The 14,402-nt window shown below is 37.8% G+C and overlaps 1 protein-coding gene across 2 annotated transcripts in view; it reads left to right on the forward strand.

The window, feature by feature from the left end:
• Positions 1-3,542: 3,542 nt before the first annotated feature.
• The window catches only part of atos (atos homolog atossa), a 175,214-nt gene continuing 164,354 nt past the window's right edge, over positions 3,543-14,402 (forward strand). Inside the window, exon 1 of one of the 2 annotated variants that reach the window (XM_081735843.1) lies at positions 3,543-4,418. The gene's annotated coding sequence lies outside the window, so the exon portion shown is untranslated. The remainder of the gene's footprint in view (positions 4,419-14,402) is intronic. The other variant, XM_081735841.1, reaches the window with a different exon arrangement.

Genomic DNA, 14,402 nt, shown 5'->3' on the forward strand with positions numbered 1-14,402 from the left:
CACCGTTACTCGCTTTTTTCTTAAAGTTTTACCGGAAACAAAAAACTTGTTTGTTTATCATGGAAAATACGTAAGGTTATAATTTTGATTTCTTTAATCCAATGTAAAATTATAGTTGTATATTTGAGTGGCTCAGGAGAACTCAATGGTAAGCTCCACTTCAGGTGAAATTGAAATGGAAATGGAATGGAATGGAATCTTTGTTTTACGTCCCACGATTATGCCGGTTAGGCTAAAGGAGACGGTGATTATGACAAATGAATGAAATGGTGGAATGAAGAAAGTGGGAGGAAACGGGAGAACCCCGAGAAAACCCACGAGCACGGTGTTTGTCCACCACAAAGTCCACACGGCGCGAGCTAGGATCGAACCCGGGACCCCAAGCACCGGAGGTGAACGCTCTACCACTGAGCCACCGCGCCCCCCTCAGGTGAAATTGAGTTATTAGGTGGAATGGATTGGGATTGAACCACAGAACAGTATGTAAGTAGTTTAATTTCAGAAATGTACCTGTAGATGACAGGGGAAGTTTGTTTCGTATGTGTCATTGCATTGAATTACATGGAAATGTTACATCTTCCTTTTTTTTTCAATTTATTCGAAATTTAGAAAATGTGACATGCTCCGCCAAGCCGCTCATTTATCAAATATGAATACATCACTTATAGGCAGGGGTAAAAGTGAGGGGGAACGCTGGTGGACGCCGTTACCCCACTTCCAAATAGCGTCCCCTCACTTGTTAAAAAAATTAAAATGGGCAAAGATAGACACAGAGGACGGCGTAACGTCATGCTTCTCCCTACTTTTTCAGATCCACTTTTACCCCTGCTTATAGGATTAGAATTTTAAATTTCTGGGTTTTCGGCATCTACAGCCAAGTTAGCCCCTCACGTTTGAAGGATGACGTCATTCAGCGATCACACTATCCGAGGGAAATAAGGAAGAAGCCTGGGACCTGTATGTAAGTATCATCCCGTCATTTGCCTGGTGTGAATGAGTAAAACCTAGGAAAATCTCACTGTGGATGGCTGGTCTCAGAAAGCTTTTTACACTTTTTCGACCGAGTGTTCTCACCAGGAATCGAACCCGGGACTACCCGCACCAAAGACGAGAGCGTGAATCACTTACAACAAAATGAAGTATGGTATATATTACTTTTATTATTTCCTGATCTAAAGGAGGTGGATGGTTAATCATAACAGTAGATGATGGAGTTAAGACGGTTCGAGGGAATGGGAGAACATCTAGTAATTTCATAGATCGAACCGTGGACGATTCGTACCACCGGTGAACACTCTGCCACTGAGGCATTTGAGTCCCTTTTTTATTGTTACTAGACATGATGCTCAATTATAATGTTGCGTATAAAACTATTTTTATTGTATATACAATAGTCTATCATCATCATCATCATCATCATAGACATTCTGCCATTATTGACAGGTCACTTGACGCAACTGAGAAGCTTGCATACTCCGGACTTACGGTCTTTCGCAACCTGTTGGTCTTCAAGTACGATTTTTCGGTTTCAATATCGTCCAGTAACGATAGTCTCCTTCGTCTGCCACTATACCCTCTAGCACGTTCCTCATGATACAGTTACTTCTTAGCCAATGTTCGAACCAGACTCTCTTCCTCTTCTTAATATCTAAAATTGTTTTTTTTCTCCCCTACCATTTCTAACACCCTCTCAATCATTTCCCCAACGTTCCAGCTAATTTTCTCCATCCTTCTCCACACCCACATTTCGAAAGCTTTCAGTCGTTTTTCATCATTTTTGCGTATTTTCAATATTTCTGACTCATACAGTACAATACTCCACACGAAGCATTCTATGAGTCTTTTGCTCAATTCTTTATTCAAGGTCCAACACAATAGTCTTTTCTTCCTCCTGAAGGCTTCTTCCTCCATTCCCATCCTTGTTTTTATTTCACGTTCGCACTTCATGCCCAATGCAAAGATAATATTAGATGCACATTCATATTTTCTTGTTTACGGTTATGTACGGTTTCCATTTATTACATTATATAAAATTATTTTATAAACATTTTCGTTCATTCCATATATGTCAATAGCTGTGGCTACTAAATTTGTGTTATTGTAGGAAGTGCTCATTTGCCATATAGGGAAATTACGTAGAAAGCCAGTTCGTCCCTTCATGAAGTAAAATATGTTGCTATTGTTAGTTCTAGTTTTATAGGCTAAGGGAAATGGATAATTAATGCAAGTGAATGATGGTAGAAGAATTAGTGGAATAAGAAAGGGGGAGGAAACGGAAGTACCCGAGAAAACCCACGGACACAATGTTGTCCACCACAAAACTCCTGGATCGAACCAGTAATCCACTCACCAGAGGTAAGGAAGCGCTCTACCACTGAGCTACCTTATCCCTCTATGTTAGACATACAACAATATATTCGACATCTACACCGAAATATACTATGTCAACTTGTCATCATACTGACAACTATTGTAGGTGGTTGAATATGTGATTATGCGTCGCTACTGCTGACACAATCAACTAAATGCAGTTTTGGCTATTCTCACTCACAAGTAACTGCTATGCATACATATTCTATAATGGAAAACAAACTACTGAAATACATAAAACATGCATGCAAAATTGGCATTTGCATTGCCAATGAATAAATTTTCGAAAGCGGAGATGAAACCTTGATTTTGAGATGTTCTCAAAATACAATGCAATGACTATAATCAACCTTTTATAAAAGTCGTAGACACGATTACATTAAAGCAACGATGTATTTCACTGCAGTAGTAGTGTTTCCATATCAACAATTTCCAATCACTAAAAAGATAATATGTTAGACTCCAAAAAAGACACATTTTTGTTGAACTTATTTATTTATTTAACATCGAAAAATTATATGTAGTGTAGTATTCGATTGCTGTTTGTTGTTAAGAGTGTGATATTGTTGTTTTCAAACTAAAATTTATCTAAGAAAAAGTATTCTTGCAACGTTAAAGCAGTTTTCTTTTCCCTTAGCAACAACCGAAAATCAAACTTTGTCCTGGGAAAGTGAAGGGAAACCGAGCATCGTTTCTGGTTGGTTGGAAGGGGATGTATGAAAAGGTAAAAAAGATAGCTCAACTTTAACCGACCCCATTGCCTTATAATTTACCGTCGGGAACCATCTCCTGTTTTCTTTTGTCGCTGTTTAAAAGACGTAGTGTCCTCTTACAGAAAAAGGGCCATGATAATTCCTTAACGTGCGTTTTTATTTCTTTCCCCTCTATTGCGCTGTCATATCCTCTACTGGCAGCCAACAACAGCTGTGTTTTGTTGTCCAGCAGCCATCAGCTGGGACTGTGCGTTAGTCGTGCCAGGTAGAGAGATGGGACGAGCCTAGTACAGGGGAAGTAGTCGACCTTGCCAGTGAAATCAGCTGGTGCTACCAGACCGAACTGCGCAAGCACTCTCCCCGATGTTCCACGTTGTCAAATCTACGTGATTTGACATTTCGTAGGAGTATACTGATTACAAGTACACCTAGATTTAAAATTAAAATGTTTTATGAATAAATTATCCTTTAGTCATTGCCTTTGTTATTTAATTCTCATATCTTGGTTTGTAAATAGCGGAATATTGACAACGATGAGTGGAAGACGGTTTGGCAACAATGAGGGAGCTTGAGTGCGGCAGCCATTTTTCTACAACAACGATCAGAGAAGCAGAGCTCAGTACGTCGAAAGCTGGCATGTTACGAGGGGTGAAGATAATTTCTTTGGGCAACAGGAAAGAGGCTGCTAGTGAGAGCAGAATCCTTTCCTCAAAGTGCCAGCAATCTCCAATTGCAAAGCAACGAGCCAGATATAGACATACAAAGCGAGAACATAGGGTTCCATAACCCAAAACATTCCCGCTTGGTTTGTGTGTTGTAGCAGGCTGTTTTGACACGCTTGTTGCAGAGAGCGAGAGACGGCTTGGCAGAGAGAAGTTTGTTCACTGGGCTTGGCTAATGGACTGGTGTGGGTTGTTGCTTGTCTCACTGAAGTTCCAAGTCAGTCTTTGCACAGCTCTCATAGTGGCTGGTGGTTCTTTCTTGAACTGAAAGCCCTGTTGGAGGTTTTGGAGATAACATGTATTCTCCAATGGTTATTAAGATTTCGTGTTTGAGTGGATATGAAATTAGTTTTGGAGCACCAACGTGAGTGCAGTTCTGTTTTAAAACAACTGATCTGTTTTCTTTTTTGGTGAACTTAAGTGAATTTGACAACAAAAAGTTTGTATGGCCGAAAACTGGTTCATAAACTGTGGTGATGTATAGGTGACTGTTTAGTAATTGAGCATTGTGTCTCACTATTGAAGTGAGAATTTTGTGTGACATTAGGAGAGATAAGTTCGAATTTCTAATTCGAGTTCTTGCTGCTTGAATTCTTGGACATAAATTTTGCAGGTAAGCAACACGATTCTTTATTTTGAATTGTTTTATATTGTGAGTTTTGTGTGTTTGTAATTTGGTAATAGAACTATAATGTAATCTGCTCATATAAGACTTTATCGTTCATTACTGAACACCCTAGTTTCGCTAAACGAAATATTTATTGCCGTAAACGAAATGTATTTGACAAATTGAAAGTGCTTTGTTTACAAATATCGGGCCTTCTCATAAATCAGATTTCAGAGTTTTAGTTGTTTGAAATTTCTGATTCCGTCTAACAACGATTCAGATTGACTCGATTAAAACAAGTTTTGGATTTTATTTTTATTTATTTTCCGCAGCAGCAATAGGTATGTCATGATACAATTTTGCGAAGAAAATTCTCTAACTTGACGTTAGAATACTGACTGCGAACTCTGGATTATGGGATCCAGAGGTTCAATGCCACATTCGCAAAATTTTGTGCTGCAGAGTGCTTCCCCTCCCCCTAGTTAAATGGGTTTGGGACACTGAATTTCGATTCCTAATAGGAGCATGTGAAGTTCGGACGTGTCAGGTTATGTAGGACCATATCGATGTAGGAAAGGGTTGTTGAACAACAAACAGCATGGTACAACTTTTGCTGCGAATTCTGATCCTTACCTTGAATTGTTCCAATGTATAGGATACTAATATTAATGTTGCCCAATGATTCGATTTGGTCGAATGTTATTTACATTTCTATTAAAAGAGGAAGAAGCACAGGGTTGAACTGTAGTTACATATTTTCTTCTAAATCCGGTTCACATCATGAGTATGAATTCGATGTAGAATGCTTTCTGTACTGTCTTCAAATCTGTCATACTAATACTTTCGTAATAAATGATTCCATTAATGATAGCCGTAATATACATTCGAATTATACTTCTATAAGGCTGAATTACAACCAGGTTTTGATTTTTTGTACATAATGTGTGTTACCTCTGATTAGCACTTGCACCCTAAATGTCTAAGATCAGAGTTCATTTCCCGGTGAGAGTACATACAAGGCTCGTAGCCAGCCAAAAAAAAAAAAAAAAAAAATATATATATATATATATATATATATATATATATATATATAATATGGGGGCGGTAGAAATTAGGAGGCCCGATCCAATCGTAGTATAGTTCATCACTATATTATAGTTCATTTGCAAGCCTACCGTGAAGATTTTCGGGGGGGGGGGGAGCCCCCTGGATACGGGCTTGCAACATTCCACGTTAAGATATATGAACCCTCGTTGGTGAAAATTATCGAAGATTGTTCAAACATGTTAGTCGAATATTTAACATTGTAAATCAGCTTGAGTGTAAAGGGTAAAAGTATACTGTGACAAAGTTTACTGAAGTAATTGATACCCTTTCTCACAATCATCGAGCCCTACTCGCTGGCCTTTTTAAAGGTCAGCGTGTATGTCTTAGGTGAACCAGGGTCCGGATTCGATTTCAGGTGAATGCATCACAGTGGTTCAGGTCCCACTTGAAATTCTCTTCCTATATAGCCCTGCTGCTAACAAAGAATATATATACTGTACATACAAATCACAATTATCTATTCAGCTCTAATAAGTGGAATGGAAATTTCTGTAAACGTATTGACATTTAAAATAGAGAAAAAAGATCTATAGAGGAACATTGGGTTCATTCCTATTTCATTTACTTACTAAATAACATGATTCATGTTCACTTAAAAAAAAAAAAGTTGTTTTAGACTAATTTTTACATGCTTACTGCGTTAAATGATGTGTGCAACAATGTTCTCGATTTATAAGTAGGGTATTTCTGCCTGTGAACTTCGGGGAATATCGACTCCGTGGTGAATCATTTCTCTGAGAAGTGAGTTTGTCGCTTGCGCGAATCAAGTGTTCCCTATTCCAGGAAACCTGATCATAATCATGGTCCCCAACGGCTGACGAAACATAGATTCAACCCTCGCAATGATAGAGGAAAATTGTAACTACGCTTTTTAAAGTGTGATATATATGGAAGTGTTTGTCATGTATTCGAAAGATGATGCTTCAAGGTTATTGCTGCATAAAATGCTTCTTTTCAGCACATTATGATACGTTGCATTGACATTCGGCAGTGCTGCCAACCCTAACATGTATTTAGCATCAGGTCACGGAGTACATTTCTTTCGTGGAATTGTTACCCTTTAGTAAATTGAACTTTTTTTTTTTTTTCGCAGTCGTTCTTTCAAAATTTCTGATATGTAATAATGACTTCATATCATGCGTTTTAATTGTTTCCATTATCCAATACTCTAGCTGTGACGGTTCATTTTTGTCATGAAGCAAGTGAGTTCAATGAATTTGGGATAATACCAAGAGTTTTTGGACGTTGTATAGAATATTGCATGAACTTGAAAGTCAATTACTGCTAGAGAAGTTAACTTCGTGTGTCAAATGCTATGTAAGGCTAATCTTGGAAGCATTTTTCCCCTTCTGATCAATTTTTCGTTCAATTGTTAAAAATAAAATTAGTATAGACTGCTGCTCTAATTTTGATCTTCAAATAAATTTATGCTTATTAGAATGATTTTGTGTGGTATATTTAAATTTTTCTTTGCAAAAGTACTTTCGGAAAGTCTGTCATATGCCAACATTAGTTTACGTACTAGAAGCTACAGCTGTTAAAACATTTGGTACTACTTTTCTAGTGTTAACCAATGTGTTAATCCCGGAAAGACTAATATACTTCTGTGAACTGACTAATATAGATGTATGTAGAGACCTACATCAGGGTATCTTAACGTTTTTAGGTATGAGGGGAAGGTTCTAGATTACTGGTCCCCCATGTAAATTAGTAGCTGGGTAGGTTTCTTTCTGTACTGAAGTTTATACATTTAACTTATACAGTATTGCCGAGCGAGCGTTAGCGAGTGAAGGCGGGTTAGAGCCCCGCAGGGCACGTTGTTTTCTGTCTTTATTACTGTTCAATGGGAAGGGGGACCAGTAATCTAGAACCTTACCGGTATGAGAGCTACTTTATCTATTCAAAAATCCGCTAAAACGAGTTACGAAAGAGTGATTGATACAGACCACCACGATCAACATGTTGGCCACCTCTGATATACATAATAAAGGACTTTTTTTTTTTTTTTAAGATCAGAGCCACATTTTTCGTTCAATTGAAGTATTAGTGGAGACACTTGGAACGCTTGAGAGATCTTACAAACGGTGGATTATATATAGATTTACGAAACGTGGATTGATAGTTACAGGTCTTCATTTTATTTTATAAGATATTTGAAGTAGTATTTTACGATACACGCTGCAGCTGCGCATCAATAAATAGGGCCGCTGTCAGAAGGGTATATAGTAGGGTAGGGTAGAGTAGAGTAAGATAGGGTATGGGTAGGAACGCCTTAGCTTAAGGTTAGGAAAGTTTTAATCTATTTTCATAAAATTAGTAGAGTAATTTCTCGTTTCTGAATGAGTGTGCCAGCTGGAGCGGACATTGTAAAGTTAAACCAAATATTTTATGAAGAAAATTATTTTACTTGACATTACTGAATTTTATCGGACCTAACAAGTATGGCAGTCGTTGCATTTGTGTCTTCTGTAGCTGGGACAAGGTATGTCACAGTTACCGCGTGTTTTTGAATGCTAAATAGGGAGGTTTGTACTGGTGGGAGTGTTCTAAGAGAAGCTATCAATTTAAATATAGTTGCAGACTAAGTTCACCTTGGAAGTTACATGTAGTCTGAGATAGTAGTGTTATATGGTACTTCTAAGCAGAGCTGGATTTAGGTTTGTTGAAGCCCTAAGCTATTGAAGGTAATGGGGGCTCTTTATATGTTCACCCAGGCCCACAACTAGAGGGAGGGGGCTAGGGGTGGCCTCTCCAGACTTCAATACAAAATGATATAATTAATACAAAAAAAAAAAAAAAAAAAAAAAAGGTGTTAGTAAGATAATTTTTAATGACTTGCCCGCCCAAACCTCTGTGGCTGGTTTCGAGTCTGTGTTCAGCTCTTCTTTGTCTTAACATATGGACTGCATTGCAGTCTTCTGCTACATGTTGCCATGCAACTAATTCATGCAGGACGTAGACACCCTATATACAAATATGAGTAAACTAATGATGCATTTTAGTTAATATATTACTAGCATAAATATTCTAGTATTATGTGACTTCCGTTGTTGCTTTTGTACAACCCTCCAAAACTTCGTCGTTTTTCGTTGTTTGTGATAGTGTAGCGTCCTTAGTTTGTAACACTGCATAACAAGTGTGATATTGTAAGATTTCGTTTTACACGTAGATACGAAATATGTAATTAGTTGTAGTGACTATATGTAAAATAGGCAACATTGGCAACAAATAGACAACTTGGATTGGCAACACTGTTTACCTAGTGGTATGAGTGTAAGTCAAACGATGTCCCTTATTGATTTTTGTACGGTATGGAATTTCAGCGTTATGTACTTACTAGTTTAAAAGGTACAAGGGTGTATGACAATAAATAGTCCACCCTGTATATATTTGGCCCCAATTCCCTAGCAATGTGATCTTAGAAAGACGATTTACTGGAACAAACATGCTTGTTCCAAAAGAGGTTTGAGGTTTAAATTTAAATTTCCAATATTCACATTGATCCGATTTACGGAAGGCCTTATGAGGGGATGTTTCACTGAGGAAGATTGTATTAAATATGAATGAATGTTCATTTACATACGTTGCTACTGCTAATTTGTATCATTTTTCAAGAAGAATTAACCTTGTGTGAACTGAAATGACTTCTCTTGGTGATAACCTGTTTCGTCGTGAAGGACACGATCGATGAGCTGGAGGATGGAGGGGGGGAAGGCTTTCGAGCAGGCTTCTTTTTCTTGTTAGGACGTAGTCTTCTGACAGTTCATCAATCCAAGAGGGGGCGCAGCTTTGCCTGTAATTAATTATTGGTCTGTACAAGTTAGTAAAGAACCTACTTGAGAGAGGGTTAGACCAAAAGCGTTCACGGAGGTAAACTTTCTTTTTAAAATTTATAATCAATTAATCTTTTCTACAGAATGAAGGCATACATATTCAATATGTCTACATATTTTTCAGATGTGATCAACCATTTAAGAACGGCCAGAGGTGTACGTAGAACTTTATTTCTGGGTGTGTCCAAATTCAATATGTGGATAAATTACATTTAAAATTTGTAGAATCACACTAAAAATTAGACTAAATTTACAGGAAAGTTGTGAACTCTGGGGAAGGAGTCCGGGTCCCTTGACCATCCCCTTGCGATGTTCCTAGAAAGGGCTATCAGTCAGTCTTCAGAGACACAAAAAATGGATAACGTAAGAGCCATTTAAGCCAATGTTAGGTATTAGGTATTAGCGAATCCAGAAGAGTGGTTTAAGGGGGGGGGGAGGATTTGCTTCCTGGACGATGAGGGTAACTCCATATACACAATTTTACATTAAACCAGAGTAAATTACTGCAATATCTTATACAGGGTGGCGCCGAGCCGACTGACGCATTTCAAACTTGAATAAGTCTATAGTGCGAAACCTTAATGTGGTTGACATGGTAGGGTTCCGTCTTGCAATATTGGCGTGGTTGAAGAAGATTGAAGAGACTGGTATGTTAAATGTAAAACATGGAGTTTCAAGAACAGTGCGAAATCCTGTGAACGTGGAGAATCCAACATTGTTTCGCCCCCGGGAACGCAATGTTCTGTGCTTCAATGCTCCATTGCGACTGACCATGCATCGATGCATGTTCTTTCCTCTTTCGTTTCCCACCCCGCCAACCAAGATATTACGCCTGCGCAATATTAAAGTTTGAAATCTCAGTTGGCTCGGCGCCACCCTGTATATATGTATATAAAAGGATAGCAATTAGGGAGGCGGCTCCTTCCCGTGGGATCCGCCAGTGATATTGAATGACTTTACAAATTAAATAATTATAACCACACCAGTCCTTTCCGTTTAGATATTGTTTATATGCCACACCGTCTGAAGAATTAATCATTACGGAAGATACAAAATTCTTTATTTCAGATTTTATAAATGTCAGTCCTGATTTTATTTTAAGGAACTTGGCAGCATTCACTTTCGTATTTTTGGGGGCGCGGTGGCTCTGTGATAGAGCGTTCACCTCCGGTGCTTGGAGGTCCCTGGTTCGATCCCAGCTCGCGCCGTGTGAACTTTGTGGTGGACAAACACCGTGCTCGTGGGTTTTCTTGGGTTCTCCCTTTTCTTCCCACATCTTCGTTCCACCATTTAATTCATTTGTCATCATCACCATCTCCTTTAGCCTAACCGTCATATCCGTGGGACGTAAAACTTAAATTTCATTTCATTTTTCTCTCCCAGGACAGCACAGGATTATCAGAGCCGTAGCTCTAAATTTCAGGTATAAGCTGTAAAGAATAAATATCTAGATGAGAAAACTTAGTGCATGAATATATCATTTATTTACTGGCTTATGCTTTCTTGACCTAGCAACCCTACTGTTTGATACATTGCACTCCCATTCTCATCGAAAGTGAATTACATGACACATACATTATGACGTTGTAAACTGCAATACCAAGATTTCTAGTCGATAAGAATAACGTCTGGACACAACCATTGATTCATTTCTTAAGAGCATTTTACTGCATATACTTTTTTTTTTTTTTTTTTTTTAATTCTTCATTGTCTTTGTTATTCACAAAACTTAAGATCAATTGGATGGATTGATGTAGTGGAGGTCCGTGTACAAAATTCGGCAAAGTAGTGTATTGATTGTCATCGTCTGATGGATATAAATACGAGGGTCATTCGGAAAGTAAAGAACGTTTTTGTATGAACACTTTAATAACTGATATACAAAGGCGAAATTTGTGTTACATACTATGTGATACTTAAGTTACTTTTCGACATAGTCGCCGTGTAAATTTAAACACTTGTCATACCGTGGTACAAGTTTTTCTATGCCTTCGGCATACACAGTTGCCGCCAAACTGTTGAACCAATCACTAACAGCTTCCTTAAGTTCTTGAAATTTCAGGAAAGAATTCGTGCAGCCCATCAATAGTGAATCGCCTATCCTCTTGAATTTTCCGCTCAATTCTTCCTTTGAGTTCGTCAGTCACAACAGAAGGCCGGCCCGAGTGTTCCTCATCGTGCACATTCGTCCGTCCGTCATTAAACTTAATGCACCACTTACGAACTGATGCTTCATTCATTACATTTCCATACACCTCAGTGATTTGTCTATAAATTTCTATCGGACGCACTTTTCTTGCATTCAAAAATCTTATCACACTACGAACCTCACACTTGGCGGGATCAGTAATTGTATCGCACATTTTACAATCGCACAGCTAAGCAATAACGGACCGTAGCGGATCGCAGCTGGTGCCAGAATGAGGCTAAAGCATGCCCAGGTCAATAACCCAGCGGCAGCGGGGCTGGGGGAACACGCGCACGCGCTAGCGCAAAACGTTCTTTACTTTCCGAATGACCCTCGTATGTACAGTATATCTTCATTGTAACACTTTATAGTAATGGAAAATTTATTAAAATAAAATCATCCCTCAAAAAGTAGTTCAGCTCCATCTTAAAAATAAACAATTTCTAATGCAGAGAATTTGTAATTTATCAGCCAGGAAATTTCGTAACTTCTCATCTCAACTGAAGTTGAAGGTCTCAGAAGTCGAATTTTAGGTTCCAAACAGTACACCTGCTAGGTAACGAAAGCATAGGTCACTGTATTTTACGGCAAGGTTCTAGAACGAAAACAATGTGCCCTGCGGGGCTCTAATCCGCCTTCATTCGCTAACGCTCGTTCGGCAATACTATGTGATTTAAATGTTAAACTTGGTAAATGATTAGCAGAAGAGGTCCAGAAGTACGTAAAAAATTGGAAGATACAAATACCCTAACCTAACATAAACTGAAGTAACCTGAAATAACCTAATATTAATAGAAATATGCGAAATTCTATTATTTTTTCGGAAATTATGTTATACACTAATATTATCTAACATAAAATAACCTAACATAACCGAAACTAACCTAATGTGAACAGAAACTACCGAAATTTCTGGACCCCGTTCCCCCTAAATTTAGAAAAAATAGTTGGATCCCGTCTGCTAAACGTCCTTCAACTTTGGTAGAGAAAGGAACCAACCTAGCTACTAACCTATATGGGGGGAGGGGGCTGTGTTGTAGAACCTTCCCATATTTTACTTTAGTTTCATGTAATTACATTTCTTTACGCTCCTCATATTTGATCCCTTTGCTCTTTCAAGTTTTTTTTTTCTTCTCGCAAATTTAATAAACAAAAGCATTTCTCTCTTTCATTATAATATTTGAGGCAATCCGAAACATATCAGTGTAAGGTTCATGAGTAGCTCATGTAACAATACCGGAAACACGTTATGCTTAACTCATTCATTGCAATTTTTGTTTCTGAAAGAGGAAACTATCGAGCATATTGAGCACGAATGCAATTGAGGGAGGGGGGAGCATATTTACAGGAAAATAGTGAAACATAACACCGGCATGTGTTTTCTTTAGCTAGCAGACTCTTTGTTTGGAACCGAAATATGTGTTTTAGTTCCTTGCACGTAAGTTGAGAGCGGAAATGACGAAACCACTTGACTCATCCATTGACAGATTAGAATCTTCAAGCTCAGGGTTATTATTTTATGGTTGCAGTAATGAAGTTCAGTCCTCTTGAGGAAGCTTGATTGACAACGACTCAAATAACAGCGCATTGAATATTACTTATTAGGTAACATGTCATAAGATAGTCTAATGTGTTATCAAGCGTTGATTGCGATCAGTGAATGACAACTATGGATGAGTTGTTCTCTCTATATAGAACTTTTCAAGAACGAGATAAAAGAACAGTTCATATTTGGACATAGCCCTATTCGGTCTTAAGAGCAAATCATATGCTAAATATACACAAAGGCCCTACACTATTTTAATGTTTTCAAGTATGAAATTTCTAATCTAAAGATACTGTTGATAAATGACTTTTATTAAAGTGTTGGTGACATCAGCTTTAATTTCCTGGGAGGGGTCGTCAACCGGCGCAGCAGATTTTTTTGAGGGAATGGGTATTTTTTGAATACAAAAATATTAGTTTTCCATTTTTGTCCTACTACAATATAATGTCTGGGGGCAGTTGGGAAGACAGTTATCACGGGAAGCAGGTCCCTTGCCTCCTCCCATTTAGCGTCGTCAGTGAGCACTGCTGATATATATACTATTAAGTTAAAAAAAAAAAAAAAAAACTTTGCTTGGCAAGGAGCGAATCACATGCGTTACAGTGTACAATGTGTGCAAATTGTATCTAGTGTTACCAGCCGTCGTCCTATGCCAATGTCTTTACTTTTGGGGACGGAGAAGGGGATTATTATGTAATTGAAATTTCGGCAGTCGAAGTACATATACACTCTGAAATCTTTGTATGTTATCGTCTTAATTAGTTGCATTATAAACTTTTATGTGTGTAATAGTTACTGGTTGTAGGTGAATAAATTTGCATGATTGGCGACGTGCCACGTTAAACCTTCACTTCCGTTCAGTAGCCTATAATTTCGGTCTGCAACAATAAATTTATCTTCCAATGAATCAAACAAATATAGGCACATGACTGTTATTTTTGAGATTTTGTTCATGCTGCCTTATTTTGTTTTTATTAGTCCTATTTGAATACTAAGTTACGAAAGTACAACTTTTCCGTACTACAGTATATGCATATTGTAATTGTTTACACTTTTTATGATAATCTCTGTGCTTCCGAATTGGTGGAAGAATGACTACTACATGTACAGAGTTGTGAACAACTGATACCGTAACAATTTTGTATAGAGTATGTACAGAGAAGAAACATCAATATTACAAATGAGCAGTGAAAAATTTAGAAGAAATATAAAGTATCTAGTGCAAAAAAATCAATGAGAAGTGTTAAGGGAACAAACCACACTGAGAATGATGAGCAAATTTAAAAAAAAAAAAAAAAAAAAAAAAAAAAAAAAAA

Source organism: Thermobia domestica, chromosome 13 (genome assembly GCF_964235325.1).
Source record: "Thermobia domestica chromosome 13, izTheDome1.hap1.1, whole genome shotgun sequence".
In the NCBI taxonomy this organism is placed as follows: domain Eukaryota; kingdom Metazoa; phylum Arthropoda; class Insecta; order Zygentoma; family Lepismatidae; genus Thermobia; species Thermobia domestica.